Raw genomic sequence first — 21991 nt, 5'->3', positions numbered from 1 at the left:
TAATGCAAAAAATGTTGCAAAAACGCCATCTTTAAAAAACACCGTGGTAGCGTATGCTGCACAGACACTTCGTGACAGGTTGTAAATACTTCCGCAGCTTCGAGGTTTTAACCGAAGTTTTATTCATTGACTCTCACAAGCCTGAATTTTCTCTTTTCTACAAGAATATGATAAGTACATGAGAATCCTGCAGTAAAGTTATCAGTATATATGGCTGTAAGTGCCACTGGAAAGGAAATGTGGATAAAAAAAGGTTTGGACGTTTGTTACAACACACCCTGTAAAAGAATTTTTCAGAAATAGAATCAGAAATATAACCTATAAAAAATTGTGTTAGCATTAAGTTTCCTGGACAAGGTGCTTTATCACTACGTCTCAATAAACAATGGAACATGCTGATTAATGGTCGGGCAGCGCAGATTATGCACGTCACAAAGTTTGTTCCGCCGGCGGGTATTTGTGAACGTGCAAGTCGGAAGGGCAATCCATCGCCCAGCGAATAGAACGAGGCTATTCTACATTGACCTTCACATAACCGACGGCGTTGCTCTATTCAGAGCTTTCGGAGCGGCGGTTTGTGAATAAAGGCATTGATACTAAAGTTACATGATGCCTCGCGAGGTCTTACGTAAGGCATAAATGATGGCCGAGAGCAATTCCGAAAATTTTAGCGAATGACGCACGTGGGTCAACGACCGATGCATTGTGTCCGGCAGTGCACGAAGTACTTGTATTTTTTCTCATTCTTCAGAGGCACCGAAGGCCTTGCCGCTTTGTCTGGTTTGCGGCACGTGTAGATCCTCAAAATGAGACTGGTCTGAGCAAAAAGAAAAATATTGAAGCAACTGCTACAAAAAAGAAAACCACGGCCGTCTGCTAGCATTGACTTTTTGTGCATGGATGCATGCTAATGGTACCAAAGCTTCGTATTCATTAACGTTGAGATACAGAGCACCAACGTACGCGAAGAATGTGATGTGCACTCTATTTATTCTTCCTGCAGATGAAATGTATGGTAGTACAACCAAGCAATACAAAAAGACAGGCCTGGCCGCTTAAGGTTTCTCGAATCTACTTTTGTCTTTTTATTTATTTTTTCGTTATCTGATCGGCCGTGTCCGAGTTCCAGGTCCGGATTCTGGCAGATGGAAGGAACGTATATACGACCAATCCGGTTGCTGGCGTGCGGTTGTGCCGATATCACCACCATATTTGCCAGGTAAGCAAAACCGCAGGTCCAATTTAGTTCGTGCAAAGCACTGACGCAGCATGTGCTTGTTTTCTTAATTTTGCCGTGGCTGTGTCCAATAACCGATCCTTCCTATGCCAATGCTAGATTCCTTGCTTTCAAAAGGCAAAATGATAACCAGGGGCGTCGGACCAAAGGGGTGCAAAGGGAGCGACGGCTCCCCTAATGCACAAATGGGTTAGCGTGGCTCCCTCGGTCAGAGGGCACCTGTAGGCTTCCTCTGAGCCCCAAACGGCCCTGGGAAAGATGGTTTATTCTCAGAAGGGAAGGGCTTAAATGGGCCATGCAGACAAAGTATGTTTGTTTTATTCGTCAGATTTGGTGTTTTATACTGCCTCCATCGCTTGTCGGGCAGCAAACGATGCTTAAGTAACTCAGAATTGATCAACTTGTGTTAAAATTTTGCTTCTCCCTCAAAATCGTGTGTTTCTTGAGGTCGTTTGCGATGATGTCACAAAAACAGGTCTTCAAGCGAACCCGGATGCTGCACTAGGCTTTTAGGGGACTACAAAGCCTTGTTTACTGTCAATCCTCCCAGATGGCGCCACCCTACCGCAACGAGGGATGGGTAGAGACGCGCCGAAAAGGCTTTGGAACCATGTGCAGGTGTTAGGGAAACGCACGAGAACCACAAAAGGCGGTACTATAGAAAACGAGCAGGGGCAGATGCTGAAGGGAGAGGAATTATGGGCATACCTACACAAAATCATCACAGAGAAGTTCGGTAAGGTGGATGAAGAGGCCCCGCAGCGACACAGAGATGTCGAAACGGGTTGGCCGGAATGTAGATGAGGACAAGCTGAAATAGAAAAGAGCATAGGAAAAGGTCCCCAAAATACCACGGAAGGCACGAATGGGATACCGAAGGAGTTGATTAACCAGTTAGGACCAAAGAGCAAGGGAAAGCTACTACAAGCCATCAGAACAAGGATAGAAAAAAAGGCAATACCGGCCGCGTGGCAAATGAGCAGGATGACTTAGTGTACAAGGGCAAATGAGTCAGGACAAACCCGTATAGGCCAGTAATCGTCACGGCTGCACAGGTTAGCAATGCAGGCAGTGAAGCTCGAACTAGAGCAGCTGGTTAGAAGAAAATAGGATATTAGGGGAACTTCAAAAATGGTTTCGAAAGGACAGAAGACTAGACGACAACTTATTTGTGCATGGGTAAGCATAGAGGTGGCGTAGAGGTCGGTAAGGCATAGAAATAAGCATAGAGGTGGCGAAGATGCACCACCGACCTTTGTGGTCATGCTAACGCGGCGTATGATAATGTACACAGGGAGCGGCTATGGAGTATCCTGGAGGCCTTTAGCAGAGAAAAATGGGGGATCGTGGCCTTTAACGACGGTGCGGAGAACAAAACAGTAACAGTGCAACAAGTAGAAATACCATTGGTGAAAGAGAATAAATATTTAGGAGTATGGCTGAACGACAGCGAAGATTACACGCACGCGCATGAGGCCCACCTAAAGACGAAAGGAAGACGGAACGCGGTTATAATGAAGCATAGAGCCCTATGGGGATACAGCAAAAACGAGGTTGTAAGGGGAGTATAGAAAGGGGTCATGGTACCAGGATTAACTTTCGTAAATTTGGTTATGTGCATGAAACCAGAGACCCAAGCCGGCCTGGAGGTAAATCAGAGGGCGGTAGGAAGATTGGCTCACAGGAAAACTACAAATGAAGCAGTACAGAGGGATATGGGCTGGTCGTCTTTCGAGGCGAGGGAGGCGGAGAGCAAGATAAAGTTTGAGGATCGACTTCGTGACATGGAGGACGAAAAATGGGCCGCAAGGGTGTTTAAGTACCTGTATATGAGGAGCGTGGACACGCGGTGGAGACGGAGTACCGGACAGCAGACAAGGGTAGCTACAGGCAGCAGGATGAAACATGTACATGCCGGGGCAGTGATCGGCAAACTATAGACCATATTTTCAGGGGCTGCACGAAGATACGACCACCGCAGGATGGAGGGGAAACGACGCTGGCGGAGGATTTGGGATTTGGGGCGAGGGGGAGCCTCAATAGAGGTGACAAAGAAGCGACTGGAGTGGTGGTGGAGGATATGTAGGGAAGGCATGGCTACGCAGGCGACGTAATCATACGGATGAGAATTAAGAATAGCGAGGGGAAAAAAGGGGGGTCGGGTGGGAACGATGAGTTTAAAACAGGGAAGAGGGGGAGATGGGAGGGAGGAAGCAAATCTATTAGGTCAGCTGGGAGTAGGGCAAGTAAGCGTAATAAAACAGGCAATTCGGTTGCTGACAACCAACGCCCCAATTCAAAGGGAGAGCCACTAATCATCATCATCATCAACATCATGACCATGGCCCGTCTTTTTTGTTTTGTTTTTGACCGTATTTGCACCTAGCTTGCTTTTGTTACGGTAGGTACTCGTTTTGTGAAACATGGGGTATACTCGACAAACAGAATCGCGCAAGACGATGTCGCTTACGCCAATCGGCCGACGTGTGTCGAAAACCCGAAAGCGCCATACTCCTGTGCAGCTAAAACAAGCCTAGTGTGCGCAATACCAACAACAGCACGCTCTGGTACTTCTAATTTTACGTGTACTTTCGTAAATTCTATGTCTACTCCACCACTCTTACTTATTTAAAATGAATATATGCATTGTATCACTGTTAAAAAAAGACCAATTAATTTACGGGACATGTCCATGCTAACTTTGTTGCCACAACATGTGCCGTACTACAACATTACGGCACATGTTGTGTAGCATAAGGTGATGGGAAGTGTTCCGTGGTTCTAAGTCATGGAAAAAATTCCATAATAACTGGATACAGGAAATGTTCCATACAAATGGGCAGCAGTAAAAGTCCCGTGTAGCTAAGCTACAGGACACGTTCCATATTCATATTGAACAGAAAATGTTCTCTAAAGCTTAACTACAGGAAATGTCCCGTATAGGTGGGTTATGGAACAAATTCTGTTCTAGGTCAGTACGAAACATGTTCTGTACAACTACACTACAGGAAATGTACCATACAATGTAATTACAGTACAATTGCTATTCTTCCTAACTACAGGAATTATGTTGCAATTTCTTCTTATGGCACGTGCTGAAGTAATGAGGTAAGCATGCATAATTGCTGTAAATCGTTAAAAGGATAAATGTACTCTGTGCTACAATATAGGTTTTGTAACGATGAACACACTCGCAGCACACGCGAAGCAAGATAATATGCTGAAATGCAATGCATTTTTATTGACTGAGTTCGTATTCACGAACTTCCAAAAAACGCTGCAAGCTCAAGATGATTTTGTTAGCGCATTTGTAGCAAAAAAACACCCTTGAGCTTGCAGCCTTTTCTTAAAGCTTTGTGAACGCAAAACAATTCAGACTGAATAGAAATGCATTGCATTCCAGCATATTCTCTGCTGCAAGTGCGTGTTACAATACAAAACCTCTATTGTAGCACAAAGTACATTTATCACTTCAACGATTCATGGAAATTCAACGTTAGGCAATTTGAAAGCCATACTTTCGTGGTCCCCTGGAATATCTGCTGAAGTTGTAGGAATTATGTTTAGTAATGCTGCCTATCTTGTATTGATGTCTGCACTTGTGGTCATGTTGGCTCATACTGAACCAGAAAATGTTTCCAGTAAAACCTCAAGTAAAAACAAAAACTTGCTGTATCCAATATTACACTTACACTAACAGGAAACAAAAGCTCCCAAAAGTTGCCGACAATTGTGTCCACACAGCGCTAAGCCACAACTGTGGCCACGCCATGAGTGAATTAAAAGACTTGTTATGTCAGGCTGGAACTTTTTTATTTCACACTACATGAGCTACATGGCACAAAAATGCTAAAACAAAACGTGCTCTTTAAAGCAACTGGATGTCACTGATATAAATGCAAACTATAAAACATTCGAAACTTGAGGCCTCAAAGTGTTCAGCATTTCAAAATAGTGTGGCACAATCCAGCCACTTCAACCGGAACACCTCGAAGGTGCTGCGGACTTCAGGCTGCATGCTTGTTAGTTTGCTGCACGACTGTCGGGTCCATCTTCTGGCCTCACGTTCACAAGGTGGCTGGAAGATAAGGCCCACAATAAGTTTCTTCGGATACACGTTTGCATCCCCACCACCAGAAGCACAGATTCAGCAAGTGCTATAATGCAGACTGAATGATTTTCAGCATTCTATACAGCCAAATTTAAACAAAAAAGATGCCAGGGACACCTTATATTTTCCCACAAAGGTATTAGTGTTTTTGTTGGTGTTATTGGCGTTTTGATTTCAAGGAAAAACTTTTTTTGCTTGAAATAAAGCTACATACTTACAAGTAGCACAAACTTGACTGGACCACCAAACATGATTTAGGCCCAATTTTGAAAAAAAAACTGCTCAAATTATTGATGGATTGATTATGGGGTTTAGTGCTACTCATACGATGAGGCGCACCGTAGTAGGGGCTCTGGAATAATTTTGACCACCTGGGGATGGTTAACGTCCGCCGAAATGTCGAACACACAGGCATTTTTGTTTTTTGCCTCGATCAAAAATGTGGCCGCCACGTTCGGGAATCGAACCTGAAACCTTGGGCTCATGTTTTCGTACTGACAGGGAACACTGGATATGAGGTACAGCACTGAGAGCATCTTTTCAGGAGTCAAGAGCAGCCATAGCACTGTAAAACCTGCTTTCATTCAGACATACGCAGCAGGTACGGACAGCTAACTTTGGCAGGCGAATGCAGCGCTAGGCAGTTCTGCACGACTCTGGAGTGATTTAGCCGCGCTGATTGCCTACAGCGCCAGTGAATGTGCCCTCCAAAAGGCGAGTGGCACAACATTATTTGCAAGTATTTCCTGAACAGTGCAATAATTTCTCACATAAAACAGGGTACTAAAGGCAGCCTATCCCTCTAACTGCTGGGTGGTGTGCCAACAGAACTCTGAAGGTTGCTCTCAAGGCTGTGGGTTCTTCCCAGATTTCTTTTTTTTTGTATATACAACGCTGTGTTCCCTGCATTTTTAACAGAAGAGTGAGCGAGTGGATTAACGGTAGCTGTAAAATGCCAGCAGGCTGTGTAATTTGGCTAGCACGAACACAACAAGTGCAATTATCAAGGGGTTTCCTTTGGTTCCTTTTTTTCCCAATAGTTCCTTTTTCTGCACCATCAAAGATTTCATGCACTTATTCCGGCATTTGATACATATGACTAAACGTGATACAGACCCTCCAGACGTTGAAGGTGCGAAATGTTTTGTGAGCTATTCAACAGCATAAAACTATTTCTTCTTTCAAAGCAAAGAACGAAAGATTATTGTCTCACCCACTGAATAGCTATGGAAAATGAAGATAGCATTTGCCTAAAGAAAAATTTCAAATTCACGAGCTCCAACTGAAATTTTTCCACAAATGGTTTTCCTGCTAATTGGGTGGATGGGACAAATGCACTACAATTACAAAGATCCCAAGTCACAGCTTGAGGTGTAAAAATAATTAACGAATACAAATATCCCACAGCTCCCATATGTTCGTTGAATGTCGTTCCAGCCCAACCCCCAAATTAATGTTCATTGAAAGCATTTCTCCCAAGGCAGTTATCACTCGCCTTATCGAACACACTGCTCCCAGCAGTGTTGCAGCTGAACACTCAGCATTTAGGTACATCGCTAAAGCCAATGCAGTTCGACTTTCCATTAGGGATCAACAACACTTGGGAAATTTATTAGCCCAGCGAGAACTCACTCTGCCCCCGGCATCGGCAGGTGAGGCGCGCACGATTCCTGTTGAGATTGTGGACGCAACCCAGCCTACTGAGGTCACTAGCAAAGGAGTCGTGAAGATTAGGCCAGAACACACCGAGGCCTACATTGCTAATCACATTCGGTGTGAATCAGCTAATATCCTGGGTTTTCGTATCATGGGAAAGTCACGGATGCTTCTAATCACCTTTGATACGCCACGTCCCCCCAAGAGACTTTCCTTGGACTATGAAATTGTCCCTGTGTATGAGCATCGGCCTAGGGCCCTGGCATGCTTACGTTCTCAAGCACTCGGTCACATGGCCAAATTCTGCCCTTCAAGGGCTGTTTGCGGTCACTGCGGTCGCATGCATGAGGAAGATAAGCAATGTGAAGAGACCCCATTCTGCGTAGCCTGCCAAGCGGCCGGTCACATTTCGCTGGATCCCACCTGCCCAACCAGAGCGTGGAAAACCGAAATTTCCTCAGAACCCCAAAAAACCCCTCCCGCTAAAGCTGAACCCAGAGAGCTTGCGTCAGCGTTAGCAATGAATGCAGAAACCCCCTTCAAGTCATATTCCCAGGTAACGGCCTTGAACACGGCTGTAAACAACAGCAAGACTGAGGCTAGGTACACGTGTGTCGAGCAAGCCCAGGTTGTCCCGGCAGGTGCCCTTAGCAAGCTCCAACAACAAATGGAAAGCTTCATTCAGCAAAAATTTGAAGCAATGCAAAAACAGATCATGTCTTGGATGCAGGACTCTCAAGGGCACCGCGAGCAGCCAGCAATCAACCCAGTGCCAATCGCAAAGGCTGCAACTTCAGCTGGATTACCTCCCCCCAAGAAACCTCTTTTAACCTCCCTAGAACGCCCCTCGAAATATAACGCTCCGTCGCAACCAAGTGTGCTGTCGCAGGTAGCGCAGGAACCCAAAACCCAGGCTCCCAATACGCAGTTACCCAAGTTGCAAGAAGAGCCACAAAACTCACCTCTCCCTCTTGAACAACAGAACCCTGTTTCAACGGACTTGCCACTGGAAGCAATCACGAAGTTGCTGGAGAAAATGAACTCCCGTATGGAGGCAATAGAACGGGCCTTAGAAAAACAGGACGAATTGCTTAAGGAGCTCAAAGAAACCAACGAGCGGGAGCTAGCCCAATTGAAAGCTAACCTAGACGAATGCAAGAGAAACTACCGACGCGCCCGTCATCGCAGCAGAGACTAATCATGAAAACTCCGACAAATATATGCATACAATGGAACTGTAGGAGCATCTCTCAAAATTTCCAGGCATTAAGATATCATGTAGACCAATACAAACCCCTCATTATTCTTCTACAGGAAACTAGAGGCAAAGTTTCGTTGCAAAATTATCACACATTCATGCACCCAACTATCACCCACGGCTCCAGAAGGCGCATAGACCCTGTTCCCTCACAGAGAGGCCAGGCAGCAGTATTAGTCCACAAGTCATGCACTGCAATTCTCATGCAGACTTCACAGGAAAGCAATCAATACAGAGAGATTGTGGCAGTCAAGTTTGGACTCCCCGGCAAAAGCAGACAGCACTCGCTGGTGGTTGCCTCTGTATACTACCGACCGAATCGCGGCACCACATTGCCGGACGAGTACAGCTGGATACCAAAATTAGTGCACGAAGCCAGTGGCACCCAGATCATCATAGGTGGAGACTGGAACGCCAAGCATCGAATCTGGGGATATGCCACCACTGATTCGAGAGGACGCTTCCTGGCTGATCAACTGGAGCTATTACCGCTTCATATCTGCAACACAAGTGGAGTACACACCCGAGCAGGGCTCCATGCGAAACAAGCCGACACTACGCCTGACTCGACCATTTCCTCCCTGAAAGCAGTCAAGCATTGGGAGACGCATTCTTCAACATGGGGCAGTGATCACTATCCCATTATTGTTACCGTCAATAAAAAAAATTCGCAAACAGCGTACAACCATCCAAGCCGTAAACTGGTCTCACTTCCGAGATGGCATAGGAGCTCAATTCGACACCATTGAAGAGCTCGCTCAGCTTATGCGAAGCAATCTGAGCTCTGCAACCGAAGAAACAGTTGGCGAAGAAGACACGGGACTCGCCGATTCTCGGATGGTAGCACTGTGGAAGAAAGCTAATAAGCTCACACATCAGTACAAGACCAACGGTAAAAGATATCAAACCCTCCGTCAGATCAGAGACACCTACAAGCTCATCAAGCAACACGGGGAAGAACTCAGTAGAGCCCAATGGGTCTCTACCTGTGAGCGGCTCGGCAAAGCTAAAGGAATGAAGCAGCTGTGGGCAATCGTCCGCAAAATGCTCAACAAAGGCAGAGGTCCTTGTCCGCTAGAAACTCTTACTCTCCGCCAAGACAGCGACACGCTGGAAGAGGAAATCATTAAATCTTTTTTCCCTCACGCCAGCCTCACGCCACCTGCTCCCATCGAAACACCCAAGCTCGAGTCCACAAACGCAGAATTAGACGCCCCCTTTACGCTGGGAGAACTTCATGCCGCCCTTAAGCATGACAGAAGTGACTCAGCACCGGGACATGACGGTATCACTTGGAAGATGTTGCGGAACTTAACCGAAGACACTGAGACAGCTCTGTTGAAAATCATAAACGAGCAGTGGACCATGGGAACAGTCCCGGAACACATGCGCCTTTCAATTATTAATCCGATACCTAAACCGGGAAAGGACCTGACAAAAGTCACCAATCTCCACCCCATATCGCTGACACCAACATTATGCAAACTCGTGGAAAGAATGATACACACCAGGATAACCCACTACATCGAATATTGCAAGCCAGGCTTACACCCGTCTCAGGCCGGGTTCAGACCCAACATGGGAACTCATAATAACCTCTGGCTGCTTCGGAGGGTCCTGAACCGAAACGCAAGAAAGGGACCACCAGACTACATCCTGGCAGTCGACATAAAGAAAGCGTTCGACAATGTCAAGCAGGAACACATTCTGTCTAATCTGGCCGGGATTTACCCCAGTCAGCGTGCTCTCGATTGGATTGCCAGATTCCTGGAGGCCCGACCAATTCGACTTCGGAGCACCAGCAGTGTCCAGCCTGTGACATATTATCTCGATCGTGGTGTCCCTCAGGGCTCGATTTTGGGTCCCCTGCTCTTCAATGTAGCCATGCTTACTGTGGCCCAAGAGCTTGAAACCAATACTGGTGCCCGCTACAGCATTTATGCGGACGACATCACCATTTGGACAGAGGGACGGGACTACAGTGGGAATATTGAAGATATGGCCACCGAGCTCCAGGCTGCGCTAATTGCACTTGAGGAAACACTTCCAAAACTAGGACTTACATTAGCGCCGGTGAAAACGGAACTCCTCTGTGTCAATGGAAGGCGGAGTGCCCTTCTGGCAGGGGAGGCAATCACGTTAACACTGGGGCAACATGAAATCAAGAATAAGCATGGACATGTCAGAATTCTCGGCATTCCTATACACAGCTGCAACACGGGCCACCATTGGATCATGGAACACAAAAGGCAATGGTCTGCGGTCCTACACGCAATCAAACGCGTTTCCAACAAGTTCGGCGGAACACGACAGACAGCCTGCACTATCCTTTTGAGATCTATTGCAATTGGTAAGATCACCTACGGGGGTACAGTCGTAACCCTGTCGAAAACAGCTGAAAAGACATTGCAAGTACTCCACCGACACATCCTTCGGACTATCACGGGGCTTCCCAAGTTCACCGATCTACGAAAGCTTCGGGACCTTGCACCCCTACCGCCAATCGAGGACATCCTCAGAAGCGCTCAGTCGTCATTGGACAACCGGCTGCACCTCAGAATACACGGCCAAGACACCTTGCTTTGGGACACCCGACGAGTCTGTACAGAAGCCCGGGTTACTCCAGGCGAAACAACCACCTTGAGTTTCCCTACCCTGCACCCCTCCAAGACTTGCACGACCCCCGCAAATGACGCCACTTCAGCCAGAGAGAACCTCTCCCATAGGCACAATCAGCACAGCGCCAATGCAGTATTTACTGACGCCGCTCTTAATGAATTTCGCCTGGCCTTGGCCTGGTACAAACCCTCGACAAGAGAAGCCAGACGTTACGTCTGCACACTGGACCACGCAACACCTGCACAAGCAGAACTTTTGGCTATCTGGACAGCTCTGAGGGACAACACCGGGCCTTCCGTCATATATACAGACTCATTTGAGGCACTACGTAGTATTGAGGACCCAAAAACAGACGACGCCACTGCTCAACGCATCCGCCAGATACTCCAGCACAAGCAGAGGGACGACATTGACGTTAGGGTCAGCTGGACGCCGGGACACGTCGGGGATCACGGGGGTGGTAACGAGGTGGCACATGGTCTTGCCACCTCACAATCTGGAGTTATACCTGTACATCTCCAGCCTCTCCTGCTCGGATCTCCCGACCTCCGCGATCACCCCTACGCGGACTCGTTGCCAGGCGGCCACTTCGAAATGGCGCGAGTACGACGCTACCTCCGGTGTCTTCACCGCGAGAGATTAAAAAACATTACCCCTCCACAAATCTTTAAGAATTTACCCCTCAGCCGATCGCAAGAAATATTTATTAACAAAGTACTTGCCAACACGGCCACTACACCTCATATGATCCATAAATGGCAGACACTTGCTGACCGGAAGAAGGGCATTGGCACCGCTGCCCCCTGCACATGTACCTTCTGCCACACTGTGTGTGAAGCAAACATGGACCATCTTATTCTGCACTGCTCCGCTTTTGATCTTCATAGACTAAACCATAGTGTTTTTCAAAATTCAAATATGGAAGCATTACATAGGGACATTCTCGAACATCCTCAACACCTGGTGACCTTAGCCGAGTTTGGCGTTGCCAGTGGCCTGGCGAGCGTGATTTAGTGGGTGTCTACCTGCCTCCCTATTCCCCCTCTTCCCCCTCCAGCGACCTTCGGTCCTCCCCTTCCTAATAAAAGAATTTATCATCATCATCATTGAGTGTTTTCTCTACTGCGCCGTTTTTTACTGCTTGCATGCTGGAATGCACATGAAAACCGTTAAAGTTAAATGACAGAAGGGCCGCCATAGGTCCAAAGTTAGCCATTTGGCCCCATCCCGAGGCTCGAAAGGGGGAATTTGATCTATCCCGAGGTAGCCCTGCAGGAGTGGAATACCAGATGTGAAGAGAAGATAACACAATGCGTCTTGTAATATTGTACTGACGTCATAACACAGTTCATGAATTCAAAATAGGGATTCAGTGTATAGACCATCAGACTTTGTACTCGTTCAATTTACCAACATGACACTTTCACTATACACAAACAAACATAAAGTTTGTTGCTACTATTACCATTTAGGGAGAATCATTACGTGAATAACTCTCGTGACCGCACCTATTCAGAATCGTTCAATTTGAGCGATACCCCTGTTTATAACGTTCCAGGCGTTGCCTGAACAAGTAAGGCTATTGGAGTTAGGTCAGAAAATGCCCTTTCGAAATGAGTTGTTTTTATTTTGCAACAAAAACGTGATTTTTAACACGCGTTTGCATCACCTGCATGTGGAAGAGGGGGGGGGGGGGCGTCATCAGGCGTCTCTGCTACCAACGAAGAATGCATGCTACTCATAATTTCTCTGCATCAGCGTTTGGTTTTTGTTATCAGGGCATGAATGGTGAATCAGCAAACGATTTTCAATCGTCAGGTTTGCACTCTGACAGTAATAATTCCTGAATCGGCTGGAAATGTCAAGCCGTGCCTGTTTGCAAACCTGCTTTATGATTTTAGGCAGTTTTATTGCCTTTGTGCACGTTGCTTTAAGTCTTGTTGTAGTTTTTCTTACCACAGGACCATTCCCAAATGGTTTACAACCGTTTCCGTTTCATTTATACATAGCGAAATTCATATTTGGTGCTACTATGCCAACTTCAAGACTACCTGCCATGGCACCTTGGCCGTCCGCGACGGATCCTCGAAAAAAGCATGCCACTTTTGATTTCACCCAATCCTAACCCGATTTCTGCATAATGAATTTTCGACGCAAGTCAACAGATAACACCCAGTCGCCACACCCAGTCGCCAGAAATCTGTGCCGACGAGGGGAGCACTTCAAAACGGCCTTACACACTGCCAGCTGTTCACCTGCCAGGTTCGTTTTCCATACGAGGGCATCTCTGGGGACCTACTCTTGCATCTTAGATCAACTGTCTATTCGAACGGAGTCTCCAGTAAGTTTTGTACTGTTTCATTTCAAATATGTTAGGTGGTGCTGCAATGGAGGAGGCTCGTAGTGCAGATCTTGTTGATCGTGCAACAGCTACTCGGCCAAAGTTTGCAGGGCATGATTCTAGAGCATCGCACCTCCTTCCTGCAAGCAAGGCTACAATTGCAAGTCAGAAGATGATAATAAAGCGACACTTTATGTTTTGAGGGATAAGTGACAGTCAACGTCAACAAGCATCAACCACGGAGTTCCCTTTTCAACTTCATGCATGTTTTTTCGCATCGCGCGCTTGTCCCAAATACTGTGCTGGCGAGTAAATTCAGTAAGTCATTTACAAGACGTTTTTATGTTATGCGGTGGCAAATTGGTGCCTCTCACAATGACAAACCGCCAGATTTCTTCCAGGGAACCACCCCGAATTGCGCATTTTGAAATGGAGGTTGGGCTTCACCGCAAGACACCAGCACTGTGCGTCCTAACATTTTTTTAAATATCTGACAAACTGTCCCACGCATGTCAGAATTTTTTCTAGTGCGTGTTCTTGAAATGTTTCCCTACAAAATGTATATTATACTTTTTTCTACTACTGGTGGTTTGTTATACACAACTCCTTTTCTATCATTTTTTTACTTGACAAAAATTTAGATTTTCATACTTTTTTCGCAACTATGATGTATAAAAATTTTAAAAACTAGTTTTATTGGATAGGCCGATAAATAATATGCATTTGGTGTTCCTGTAACTAGTGCATAACCAATTATTTTAGCAAAAAAAATGTTTTTTTGGACTCCTAAAAATCGATCAATTCCCCTATGGTCACGAAAGAGGCACAATATGGCCTAGTTAGTAATCCCGAAGTAGACATGTTTCTAGATGTGTAATCAGGCACAGTATCCTGCGCGGAACTATCGTGCAGTCTGACGTTGTATTCGCAAACAAAGCACCCTTTTATGGTGACTTAACTCTTTCGTGACCGCGGGAGAATTCACCGATTTTTAGGGCTCCAAGAATTTTTTTTAAACGGTTAGGCAGTATTACAGGAACACAAAATGCAGATTATTTAACGGCCTTTCCAATAACACCAGTTTTTTTTAAATGTTTTCATATATTATAGTTGCGAACAAATATCGAAATCAAAATTTGTCAAATTGTCAAAAAAATGATAGAAAAGGACTTGTGTATAACAAACCACCGGCAGTAGAAAAAAATATGGTGAAAATTTTGTAGGGAAACGTTTCAAAAACACGCCCTAGAAAAAAATCCGACCTACGTGGAACAGTTTGGCAGATACTCAAAAAAATGTTAGGACGCGCAGTGCTCGTGTGATGCGGCGAAGCTCAACCTCAATTTCAAAATTTGCAATGTCGGGTGGTTCCCTGGAAGAAATCTGACGGCTTGACATTATCAGAGGCATCAATTTGCCCAGACGTATCGTAGAAAGATATTTTCAATAACTGACTTTGCAGTTATGGCCAGCACAGTATTTGGGACGAGCACGCGATGCGGAAAAACATGCATGAAGTTGAAAATGGAACTCCATGGTTGATGCTTGGTGACTATCACGGTCAGTTATCTATCAAAACATGAAGTTGAGCTTTATTATCATCTTCGGACTCGCAATCGTAGCCTTGCTTTCAGAAATTAGGTGCGATGAACTAGAATCGTGCCCTGCAAACTTTGGCAGAGTTGCTGTTGCGCGATAAAAAAAAGATCAGCATAACGAGCATCCCCCTTTGCAGCGCACCTAAAAATTTTGAAATGAAATTTTACAAAAACTTATTGAAGACTCTGTCCGAATAGACCGTTCAACTAAGCAGCAACACTAGACCCCCGGAGATACCCTCGTATGGAAACTAAACTGGCAGGCGAACAGCTGGCAGTGTGTAAGGCCGGTGTGAAGCCCTGTCCTCGCCGGAACAGATATATGGCGACTGGGTGTGATCTTTTGACTAGCATCTGAAGGTCTTATCGCCAAAATCGGGTTAGGATTGGGTTAAATCAGGAGTGGCAAGCTTTGTTCGAGGATCAGTCGCGGACGCTCCAGGCTCCATGGCAGGTAGCCTTGAAGTTCGGCAACTGCGTAGTAGCGCTACTAAATATGAAGTTCGCGATGCAGAGACGAAACCGAAACTGTTGTAGACTGTTCGTGAATGGTCCTGGAACTGCCACACAACTTGGAACTACGTGCGCAAAGGCAATAAAATTGCCTAAAATCATAAAGTATCTTTTCAAACAGGCACTGCTTAATATTTTCAGCCGATTTCTGAGATTATTACTGTCATTGTGCAAACCTGACGATTGAAAATCGTTTGCTGGTTCACCTTTCATGCCCTGATAACAAAAAACAAACACTTATGCAGAGTAATTACGAGTGGCACGCATTTTTCTTTGGTAGCAGTGACGCGCGATGACCACACCACTTTTCCACACCCAGGCGATTCAAACGCGTATCCAAAATCACGTTTTTGTTGCAAAAATGAAAACAAAAGTGAATTTGAAAGGCCATTTGCTGATTTAACTCCAAACAGCTTTACTTGTTCGAGCAACTCCTGGGACGCTATGAAAAAGCGCTCTCAAACTATCGTTCAAATTGAACGATTTTGAAAAGGCGCGATCGCGAAAGAGTTAAAAAGGATCACTAGCTTTCAAACCAAACCATGTACTTCCTGAGTGAATTGTTCAAGTAAGTGATAAGACGCACAAGAGATGTTCTACCTGCATTTCTCATGCTGGGCGTCACGCAAAGTTGCATTGACCTAGCTTCCCGTACGTGAGCTGAACCAAGTAAATCTGTCTTCTTTTACCAGCACAGGGTGGCAGAATTACTGTAGAATGTTATAACTCCTGTTAATAAACTAAACAGTGGCAAGGAATATGCTTCACACTTTGCTACGATAAAGAAGAGCACTCAAGGCCTGAGCGGACTGGCATAGCCATGCACTGTGCTAGTGTTGTACATATGTGCCGCATATTGCGCTGGGTGCTGCAGATTCGTGCCGGGTCACTGTCCGGTGCCTACAGGGACCAACTACTTAACAGCCAGGCCTGGCTTGAACTACCTTCTTGCATCATGGTACCCTGTGGGGCTGGTATGTTAGTACTACTACACGGCCACCAAGCTTGGTACAGGATTCGGAGTCTAGGTTTCAGAGGCATCCCAGATTTACTCACAAAATGTACGACAGGGAAACAAGCATTTGCTATAACATGCCAACTTGGAATTACGGAAAAAGGAAACATTTTTATAGGGTTCATGCTTTCCTTGAACACTTTAGTGGTACAGTGCAGTCCACTAATAATATTGAAAAACCAGAAAAAATAACGTTATAACCAATCATTGCAGTATATATGGACTGCTCTAAAAAGTGTGTCCAACATCGTTGTTGCACCTGACTCAAATTTTCCACTTGCAGTGAAAAATATAAATCGCCGAGCATACGGTTTGAGAAACAATGCCTTCATTTATTACGTTTAACAAGAGTATCAATCAATTGGTGCCAGTTTGTTTCACGACTGCCCAGGGTTCTCCGCTTATTTTTTTCACTACCGCCCACTGCTCCACTTCACTGCCCACTCCCTTCGTTAGTCCACCCGTTCGAAATGCGCTCCTCAGGAACTAAAAACTATCACTATGCAAGGGCAATGCCAGCCGCAGTGGAGTGCCCCGCCCGCCATCTCGTTATGTGAAAAAGAGTTTTAACAGGTGGCTTGGAAATCTCAGATTGTCAGCGGCAGGCCAATGTTTGGAGTCAATGTTTGCGCTTATAACTTTCTTATTCTGTTCAAGAGCTTTCACTTTTCACTTTGGTGGAAGCGTCACAACGCCTCGTATCCAACCAGAGTTGTTCCATTTTTGTGATTCAAATTTGAAATAACTAAACTTACTGCCCATTTTGCATGACCATGTGAATACTTTTTGTCCAGAATTCTGCTGCGCCAAACACGCGATACTACGAAGTCAGGAAAACACCGACAAGTTTTTACGTTTTTAGTGTTATTTTAAGAAAACACATTATCAGAACACGGTGTGAAAGTGGTACATGACTGCATCAGAAAACATCTCCAGTTACGTTGTCGACCTAAGCTACCCAACACATATTATGCTCGCTGCAACTCTTCAGTAACCGGGAAACTGCATTATGTGAGTGCAACTTATTGTACATCCATCTCAAACGCCAAGGAAACGAAATCAAAGTAGCTTACAAGCAGGTGTTCTGCTCTGACCAAAAAAAATGATGCACATACAAATGCTTACCTCTGAATGAATGCAAGCACTGCAGCCACCTCGTTGAACCATTTTATGTTAAGGCAACAGTAGGCAGGGGTGTAGACAGGGGCGTAGCAAGTGAGGCCACATCGGTCCCGTGGCCCCCCCTCCCCCCACCTCCCGAGATGTTTCGTGCCAGGCTGGGGTGCGGCTCAAGTTGCCTGAAGAACCACTTGTAGTCGCCTGCAGGCGTGGAACCTGCAGTTTTAAGGACATTCTTGTTCATACAAAGCTGAAAACAACGGCTACGTCAACATCTGGTCCCTGTGCCTGTTAGGCTGTACATTTCAACATACTTAGCCCGGCTATATTTCGCGCCGGATGCACCGAGCTGCGCCCGGAACCTTCCGCGAGCCGATCGAGGCTTGCGGCAGGTTCTCGTTTGCCTCCATTAAGTGTTTGCCTCCACTTCCGCCCGACGAACTTCGGGAACTGCGAGCCACTCACGAGCACACTCATGATCACGCTCACGAGCGCGTGCCCGCATAACCGCCTGCTGTACGGATGAACGAATCACCCGTGGCCTACCGATAGACCGGCGAATGGGAATTTAGGTCATCATAATCATCATGTAAGCTCCTTAAGGTGGGCTTTACTGTTAGCATTCGGCGTACACAAATCGCATGTTGAAGTCAGTTATTTCAAGCTTTGTTTGAAAAACAACGCGCAAGAAGCCTTGCCTACACATTCCCCCTCCCAACTTTTGGTAGAGTATATCCAACGGCGAAGTTTGATTGCCGTTCGCATGATTACGCAGGCTAGAATTCAAGACCGGCGCATAGCCACTCCCTTTTGTTCTGTGTTTCAACAGCAGTTCCGAGTACTGCAGATTGCGATGACCCCAGCCAAGAATGAATGGGTGCCAGTTATCGCTTTTTCCTGTGCCTCCACCCCTTTGTCGAACTAAACACCGTACACAGCAGGCTTAGTATATGGTTAGTATACAAACAAAGGGGGGGGGGGGTGTGGGAACCATACCAAAGGCGAAAACGAGACTGCCCTGGTTATCAGCGTCAGATAATGTTTGATATAGGCGTTGGTGGCGGTCGTGGCGAGGGACTTTCGGCGTGGAACCTTGCCCCCCCCCCCTTCCCCCAAACAAGGAAGCAGCGGCAATAGCTTTCGCATGCCAAGCCGCCGCAGCACCGTCACCTAATCTCGCTGGTCACGCTGATGGCTATCAGCAGGCTGCGCTGCACGTATCGAAAGCCAGGCGTTCGCGCGTTGTTGTTAACAGTTTTGACCTGTGTACTATCTTACCAAGTGCACGTACAACAGGCATAGAAGGGGCAGTTTCAATCCATTCATCGAGATTTGTGGATGCCTGCAGTACAAAGTAAGTAAATGTATGAATACAGGGTAGCACAATGGGTATTTGAGCTAGCTGGCTCAAGCCATTTATCACGGTAGACGTGGTTCGACTTTCTTTTTGTCAAGCCTTTGCAGGACAAATGCGTGCATCCCTAACATGGGAAAAAAATGTTTCCAAATTACACCATTTCAGAAAAAAGATACCGAGTTTACCAGCCCAATGGCACTGGGAAAAGCACAAGGGGTGCTTAGTGACACACATTAAATGAGAAACCCCCAAGCAAACTTAATTGCTGAGATTAGAAGTGTTACAGTAAAGAAGCAATTTCAAAAAATCAGTATTCGCGAAGGTGAAATGTGCATCATCAAGGTGCATGCCATATTACAAGTCCGGAAACACATCCACCATGAAATCCCAGGTACACGAGTTAGCAGACATTGGCTTTCATACAGAATTCGCTGCGAAGCAAGCATCAATATAGGTAGCAGACTTTTAGTTGGAGGTTACATATACCCCATGCTGAACATCTGAAATGTATTGCTCACGGTAACACTAAGCACCATGACAGAGAAAAAGCTACAAGGTACCATTGTGGGCATGCATACAAGCGGTGATACCTAACCTCACTCAACTTAACGTAGTCTTACCAAACTAACAATCACTGAAATCTCCAACCTAAAGGACCCCATGCGCTAACTCAAATGGCAGCCTGGAACAAAATACACGAAAAAAAGTAGCCGGAGTCAAACTTCGTCCCTGCATTGAACCAAGGAGCTATACGCTATCGAAGCAGCCAAGCTGGATTCGGGTATGCTCGACGTAAATTTAAACACTATGCTTTTTGAGTGTAAGTCAAATCCAACAAAAAAGAAATGCATCGCTAAGTTTGTTAAGTGGCTATTTGACTTTGTAATGTACCACCTTCTCGCAGTGTGCCAGAAAATATACTCGGAACGCGGGTTTGGCGACGGCTCAGGGTATATCGTGCTGCGCTTCCAGGTTTCGCCATGGTGAGTCCATTCGAAAGGTACTCTTTTTTTTTTTTACTTTAAAGGGATACACGAGAACTTCTGCTGGGTCATACTGCCAGTGGCGCCGATAGCCATTACGCGAAACATTAGCATCAATTTCGGCAACGTCTACATCAGGAGTATCGATCTCGTATCACTAGCGAATCGCCTCCCCGCTCTGGAAAAATTTCCAGCCGCGCCGCATTTACTGTGCAGCGCTATCGTACTGCCGCGCTAATAACAAAGACCGAAAGAGCGAGCGGGGACATTTTAAATTTGCCTGATCAGCAGCCCGCGCCTCCTTCCTTCAATGGTTCTCAAGTGGGAAGCATTAGCATTTCAAGCGCATTTTGCACCTGATGGTGAGCATGAAGAAAATGTAGACACTTCAGGAAAGCCAAAAATAATTCATTTAATTGGACTGCGAGCTACGTTCGGTGCTCAAATGTCGATTGCCCGTCGCGCCAGAGCACTTTCGCCGGAGGATCGGTTTTCAATTGCAAGCTGGCTACGCAGTGAGCATTCCGGAGGCCGTATCACGACCGGTCAGGCATTGTAGCTGCTTTCCCCACATAGCTTTTTTTCCCATGGAATCACAAAGGACATAAAAAAATTATCTTGCGAAACGATAACTTATATTTCAGGTTTTTTTGCCCACGTACTGTACAACATTGTGATACAAGCTGGTTTGTCCACGCGACGGATAAATTAGTTCGTCCGCACGACGGGAAAGCTTTGCGGGAAAGCTGACGCGCATCGCTCCTGTCATTACGCTACATTCACACACAAGCCAAGAACTACACTGACTGGGGCACCGGAATTACCAACTCCGTGCTTGGAGCACTAGTAACTTCTCACAGTTCACAAGACGACGCCGTTATCTGTAACGCGTAATCACTGCGCTAGGGAAAGCCTTTGCCCCCCGAAGATAAGTGTTCGCTCACCCGCCGCGATGCTAACAGTCGAACGATATCAGGTGCCCGAAATATCAACACAGAAATGCCAGCACAGACATTCACCGTGCACAGTTCACCTCACTCGCGCTTACTTTGCTTCTCTAAAAGGCCGCCTCCGGGCCTGCGGTGTAAATACGTTTTAACCGCCCTTTCAAAAAAAGAAACCATGTTAGGCTTAAGCTAATCCTGCACCGCGTCACCGAAGCAAAGGAGGCAGATAGCGAGGTCTAAGGTGAAACTCAGTTGTGAATAATTGAATGGTACATACCTTGCAAAATGGTCCTGCGAAGCGTAAAATTCATACAACGCCGGGGCTGCAGACGCTGTCTTCCTTACTCGAAAACACGGACGGCGCACAGACCGTGGATTGCTTGGACGACATTCGAAGCGGCGGGAATCGGAGCGGCAGCGGCGGCAGAACGACGAGCGCGCATGCGCGGCGCGATAAAGTGTCGTATTTAGCGCTGCGTGCGCGGGTCAGGGGGCGAAGTGCGTCCGCGGACTGGTGAAGGCCGATAAAATTCGAGAAGTTATCGAGACCTCTGACCAGCCGTAATGTGTGCGACACCTGCGTTAGAAACACTCGGATATTCCTTGTGAACGGGAGTCTTTCCCCACACAGAGGATGTTTTTACGTAAATAGAACATCTTTAGTGGTAGGCTACAGTTCCTGTTTCTTCGTCGCAACTGCAAATTGGGTGTAATGTTGACGAACAGTACATGTTCCATTTGTTCCATTGCCGTTTTCACGTAAATTGATGAAATTTTCTAACAGTGTATTTAGGCGAAAATAGCTTGTGTTGCAAGTTCTGCCTAACTTGCGTTTGCTTTTGCCGGCCTCCTCCAATCGCAGAGCTGGCTGGTATGACATCATAGGTTCTGTTGCGGGAAATCAGCTAGTGGGTGGCATGGTCATTCTCTTTTGTCGTGATTATCGTTTATTTGAGCTTATTTGAGTGAAGTTGGTGTTAAAAGTGGTGTCAGTATGATTCTAACCAGGCAACCTTTCCAATGAACCAAACTTGTCTTTTGTCTTCATGGCCCCTTTAAGGATCAGATCATCATCATCATCATCATCGCCAGTCTATCTACGCCCTCTGCAGGGCAAATGCCTCTTTCATTAATCTCCAGTTATCCCGGTCCTGTGCTAACTGCGACCAATTTATCCCCGCAAACTTGATCTCATCTGCACATCTAACTTTCTGCCACCCCCTTCCACGCTTGCCGT

The 21991-nt window shown here is 46.2% G+C and overlaps 3 long non-coding RNA genes across 6 annotated transcripts in view; 1 reads left to right on the top strand and 2 right to left on the bottom strand.

Moving 5' to 3' along the window:
* Positions 1–21991, bottom strand: part of LOC144178881 (uncharacterized) — a 559382-nt gene that overhangs the window by 118942 nt on the left and 418449 nt on the right. The window lies entirely within an intron of this gene.
* LOC144178874 (uncharacterized) overlaps positions 909–21991 on the top strand; it is a 52443-nt gene continuing 31360 nt past the window's right edge. The window contains exons 1-2 of the long non-coding RNA XR_013324077.1: positions 909–1219; positions 19729–19807. This is a non-coding gene — a long non-coding RNA (uncharacterized LOC144178874). The remainder of the gene's footprint in view (positions 1220–19728; positions 19808–21991) is intronic.
* On the bottom strand, positions 5045–21231 carry LOC144178872 (uncharacterized). The gene is made up of 3 exons (XR_013324075.1): positions 21032–21231; positions 17474–17683; positions 5045–5315 (listed from the first exon to the last, which is right to left on the bottom strand). It is a non-coding gene; the product is annotated as an uncharacterized LOC144178872 (long non-coding RNA).

This window comes from Haemaphysalis longicornis, unplaced genomic scaffold (assembly GCF_048455015.1).
Source record: "Haemaphysalis longicornis isolate Haplotype H1 unplaced genomic scaffold, Haemaphysalis longicornis Haplotype H1 scaffold_4, whole genome shotgun sequence".
Lineage (NCBI taxonomy): Eukaryota > Metazoa > Arthropoda > Arachnida > Ixodida > Ixodidae > Haemaphysalis > Haemaphysalis longicornis.
Note: the sequence above shows the minus strand (reverse complement) of the source record. Positions and strands in the feature narration are given on the sequence as shown.